This window comes from Tarenaya hassleriana, unplaced genomic scaffold, assembly GCF_000463585.1.
Source record: "Tarenaya hassleriana unplaced genomic scaffold, ASM46358v1 Cleome91, whole genome shotgun sequence".
NCBI classification, from domain to species: domain Eukaryota; kingdom Viridiplantae; phylum Streptophyta; class Magnoliopsida; order Brassicales; family Cleomaceae; genus Tarenaya; species Tarenaya hassleriana.
In genome coordinates this window covers 46,949-52,540 of record NW_010971485.1, presented here as the reverse complement: position 1 = coordinate 52,540, position 5,592 = coordinate 46,949, and the positions used below count along the sequence as shown (strand labels likewise).

At 36.8% G+C, this 5,592-nt stretch overlaps 1 long non-coding RNA gene across 2 annotated transcripts in view; it reads right to left on the bottom strand.

The window, feature by feature from the left end:
• LOC104804660 overlaps window positions 1-783 on the bottom strand; it is a 9,171-nt gene extending 8,388 nt beyond the window's left edge. For both annotated transcript variants that reach the window (XR_770372.1, XR_770373.1), the window contains exon 1: window positions 587-783. This is a non-coding gene — a long non-coding RNA (uncharacterized LOC104804660). The remainder of the gene's footprint in view (window positions 1-586) is intronic.
• Window positions 784-5,592: the final 4,809 nt, after the last annotated feature.

The following is a 5,592-nucleotide window of genomic DNA, read 5'->3' as shown; positions in this document are numbered from 1 at the left end:
TCGTTATGCCATCACATACGGATCGCCGCCGTACCATGACCTCAAAACTCAACCAATAGCAATAACCCTATACGGATCGCCGCCGTAGTCGGGGTTATCACTCCACATGGATCGCTGCCATGCCGGGGTTGTTATCATACCATCACATACGGATCGCCACCGTACCATGGTCTCAAAACTCACTTTTAAAATATTTTTAACACAGTCTGAGGTCACATCCTAGTCCCTAACTCAATTCTTTACTTCTCTCATCTTTCCAAACATCATGCCAAAGTTTATTTAATATCAAAAGTTCAACTCATTCTAACGGTCTAATAATCTATTAAGAAACGTCATCACATAACATGTACGTCATAAGCCATAATCACTCAACAGAAATTTATCAATCATCAATAATCATGCATTATTCATCAATCATCGATTATCAATCATTAATCATCATTCATCAATCATCAATCAACATACATCATGAATCCGCAAGAAATTTAAGGCGTCTAGCCTAAAGTCCTAACCGCATGATATCTATGTTCCCTATCATCATGTCTAAGCGAATAGAAGAAAGAGGAGTTCTGTCGAGTTCCTTCACCTTGGTCTAAACGATGAACTCTGAAAGATTCGCTCTAATCCTCGATCCCGGGTTCAATAACCTCGAGATTTTCTTCACCTATAATTAATTATCATATAATAATCTTAATCAACAAATTATTTTTCAAAAATATTTACTACCGAAAAAAAAACGTTAATCGAATGGTAAGTCTTACGGTTAAACTGTCTTATTTTAAATCGTTCGAATATCTCTAAGTACTTTGAATTTTATAAAACGGATTTCGGATTTGAAATCACGGGATTGAAACGGTTCAACCCATGTCACCGGAAAATTTTCCGACGACGGTGGCCGGTGGCGGTGGTCGGTGGCCGGTGGTCGGCGATCGTCATACATCACGGAATCATTTAATTTTTTTATGTTTCCTATGTAAAACCAATCAAGCAATCCAAATCCGAAGTTATTTTGGCCTAAATCGGCCTAAATCACCCTAGATCTAAGTTTTTCTCCGACGGTTCTCGGTGATTTTCCGGCGATGTTTTACCGTTTCCGATGACGACACTACTCAGAAAAGATTCAACTCGTCAAGTGCTTTCAAACCCTTCAAGTCTCAACCAAAACCGAGTTTCCGTTCACCGGAAATCTACAAAGTTCGGTGGTGAAGGAGGAGAAAAATAACTCGGCGAAAAACTAAGAAGAGAGAGGAAAAACGGACCAACGGTGATGAAGCGGTGACCACGGGGCGGTGGTCGACGATCGACGGCGTGCAAGGAGGCAAATCGGAGTGGAAGATAGGCAACAATGGTGTTAGGGTCGGCCATGGGAGGAGAAAAAAGAAGAAGAAGAAGAAACCCTAGCAAAAATTGCAGTCCAATCCCCTATTTTCTGAAATTTTCGAATTCTGTCCAAACTTTTATTTCGTTCTAAAAGACCCTAACTAAAATAACAGATTTTTCCAGAACTTTTAATTTTATCACCTTACCCCCCAATCTCTTATTTTTATTTTTTTATATATATTTTTTTTAAAATATTTCGTTCGTTATAATTCCACCACCCTTAAAAGTAGAATTCGTCCCGAATTCTAGAACTACTTAGTATGGTATGTATGATTTTTCTTACCAAAAAGGCGGGGATAACGAGCCTTCATGTCGTCCTCCAATTCCCAAGTCGCATCTCCTCCCTTGTGGTGCGTCCACGTGACCTTTACTAGAGGAATTTCTCTTCTCCGCAGTTGTTTAACCTTTCGTTCAACAATTTCGATAGGTTCTTCTTCATAAGTCCCATCTGGTTTTAACTCAAGCGGTTGATAATCAATAATGTAATAAGGGTCAGGATGGTACTTCCGAAGCATGGACACATGAAACACATCATGAACTTGTGCCAACCCGGGGGGTAAGGCAACCTTATAAGCCATGCTCCTATTTTACTCAATACCTTGAAAGGTCCAATGAATCTGGGTTTTAGTTTTCCCGTCATTCCGAAGCGTGCTTTTCCTTTAGTTGCTTGTACTTTGAGAAATACTTCGTCATTCTCTTGAAAAGTTATGTCACGTCTATGTTTATCCGCATCACTTTTGTGTCTATCTTGTACTGTCTTCATCTGGTTCTAGATCACCTTAATCTTGTTCGTGGTTTCATCCACTATATCAGGACCCAACAATCATCTTTCCCCAACTTTTGTCCAACAAAGAGGTGTCTTACAAGGTCTTCCATATAACGCCTCAAAGGGTGACATCCCGATACTTGAATGAAAATTGTTGTTGTAAGCGAATTCCACAAGTGGTAAGTGACGATCCCATTCCCCTCCCCAATCCAATACATACGCAGTAACATATCCTCTAGCATTTGTATCGTCCTTTCTGACTGTCCATCAGTCTGGGGATGATAAGTCGTACTCAATCGTACCTTAGTGTCCATAGTCTCTTAAAAACTGTTCCGAAATCTCGAAGTAAATCGTGGATCTCTGTCTGACACGATACTAATAGGGATTCCATGAAGTCTTACCACCTCTTCTATGTAGACCTGTGCTAAACGAGGCATTGAGAATGTCTTTTTAATCGCGATAAAATGTGCAGACTTAGTTAAACGGTCCACAATAACCCATATCGCATCATTTCCTTTTGGTGTCCTTGGCAAACCAACTATAAAATCCATCGTCACCAAGTCCCATTTCCACTGAGGTATCGATAGCGATTGTAGTTTTCATGCAGGTACTTGGTGATCGGCTTTAACTAGCTGACACGTTAGACAATGAGTAACAAACTTTGCAATATCCTTTTTCATGCCATGCCAAAGAAAGGACTGTTTCAAATTCCGATACATCTTTGTAGTACCCGGATGTATGGAATATCGCGTATTATGCGCCTCTTTCAATAACTCTTTCCTTAATTCTTCATCTTTAGGCACATAAGCACGACCTCTCAATAGTATCAACCCATCATTTGAAGTGGAATACCCTGCCCTTGTAAAATCTTCGGGCTTTTCCATCAATTCTTTCGTTTTTTCATCCGTTTCTTGAGCCATCTTTACCTTTTCCATGGGAGGAAAAACGACCAACGGTGATGAAGCGGTGACCACGGGGCGGTGGTCGACGGTCGACGGCGAGCAAGGAGGCAAATCGGAGTGGAAGATTGGCAACAATGGTGTTAGGGTCGGCCATGGGAGGAGAAAAAAGAAGAAGAAGAAGAACAAACCCTAGCAAAAATTGCAGTCCAATCCCCTATTTTCTGAAATTTTCGAATTCTGTCCAAACTTTTATTTCGTTCTAAAAGATCCTAACTGAAATAACAGATTTTTTCAGAACTTTTAATTTTATCACCTTACCCCCCAATCTCTTATTTTTATTTTTATATATATATTTTTTTAAAAATATTTCGTTCATTATATATCCTCAGGCGTGGCAATATCATCAGAGGCCTGCTCTTTGTTGCTTGTTTTCTCTCCAGCTTCCTCGGTTTGAATGGACTTCTGGACTTCTTCTGTTGAAGGTTCACTTTCTGGATTCTCATCCTTCAACTCATTCGGTTTCTTCTCCGTTTTCTTTTCATTGGATTGGGGTTCTTCCTCATGCTTCTCCTTCTCATTCTCCTGGTGCTCTTCGGGTTTTTCCCCTGAAGAACCTTTTTCATCCGCTTCAACAATATCTGCAGTAAAATGCAACATTAGAATCTTTCTCTAACTTGGCCATATATAAACAAACCAAAATTTTCACGAATCTAAGGAGATGAGCAACAACCGTACATCGCATATCACATATATCAAACAACGAACTCCAGAACAATCCTCAAATCTTTGTAAGAACTCCATAAACGAATCCGCCTCAATAACTCACAATATACATCGACAAAACCTAAGTGGACTAAATCAACAGCTCCAATTAATCAAACCCAAAAGTACCTCTAAACCATCAGCGTCGTCGCCAAGCTTCGACCGTTTCACCTGAGAAAAACCATCATCAACGGCACATCCATCGAGCTCAACATTTGACCCTTCATGCGGGACCTCATCAGGCTCAACTTCATCGAGCTTGCGCTTGTGTTCGGACAGCGGCGCAGGCACAGCGACAACCTCTTCCTCCGCCAGACCCGATTCAAATTCAGCATTAAGACCTGTGGAGATAAACGGATCCACCAGACCCAATTCGTCTCTGGGCTCTTCTCTTCCTCCGGAGCTCCGTCATTTCTCCTGTCCCACCGTTCAAATCATCCCGCGTACTCGAACTCGGAAAAATCTGTGTAAGGGTCTCTCCGTTTATCTGACTGTCGTCGTTGATTCCTTTTAATGTCATTACCATTATTTATCTGTAGGCATGCTCCTCTTCCAAGAACTCTCCTTATCTATTTCCAGATAATAGAGCACGTGATTATCCTTGATTTTAATGTTTTGTATTGTAACATGTATTATGTCTCTCGATTATCTTTGATTTTAATTGTCTCATTAATTATTTAAATAAGTAAATAATTAATAAATAAAAAATTAGTTAAAAATGGTTGAGGACACGTGTCATCACCTTGTTAAGTGAACTGTACTTTTATATATACTAGGTAATAACCCGCGCATATCGCGCGGATTATTTTTTAAATTATTATTGATTTTAAAGTTAAAATATTTATTTTTGAATTTATAATTCATATTTTTAAATGAGGAATTTTTTTAAAGTGCAAAGATAACAAAAGGTTTGTGGTTTTTTCAAAGAGAGATTATAAATTATTTATGTATTTATATTTTTGTGAGTTATAATATAAATTTAAGGGTTTGAATGTGAAACACCGAAATAATTTTTTAGAAATTTTACGACTCGATGAAAGAGTTCTATTTTTGATAAACCCGTGGTATCTGAAAAATGTGATTAACGAAATCGTGTATATACAGTTTTAAATAATAATAGAAATTTTATTATGGTTATAAATCTAATAATAATATATTTAGTTAATAAATATTTCACAATAAAATAATAACATAATGTTAAATTTATATAATCTCATCAATATTTTAATTTTATAGATGTTTATTTCATTAATCTACACTAACATATGTCTCTTTAACTTAATTTATTATAATCTAAGTCATTATGTTAATTTTTTTTACAAATTAAGATTTGGTCAATTTTACTCTTAAAATATAAAACACAGATTATGTTATATTTGTATGTTGTGTATATTTTATCATAAATAATTCAATAATATGTATAAAACCAATCAACTTTTAGTTTAAATAAATATGAGTTAGAGTCTCGTTTTATTGAATCTTACGTTTAGTTCGACTAGTATTTTACTAAATTTATTTTTTATTGTTCTTAGTATCCGAATTTGATTTATTTTATCCTACATAGTCCATTCTAATATTTTTTATTATTCGATAAATGAGTTAAATTAAATTTTTATACGTGAAAAAGCTATCATCATCTCGTAAACCATCTCATGATATGAGTTAGAGTTTTAAATAAAACATTGTTTACCAAACTCAGATAGACACTATTAAGATTCATCCCGGATGACTTTTCAATTGGATTATACATTTTAAGTCCCGATTCGATAAAGTTGGTGAGAA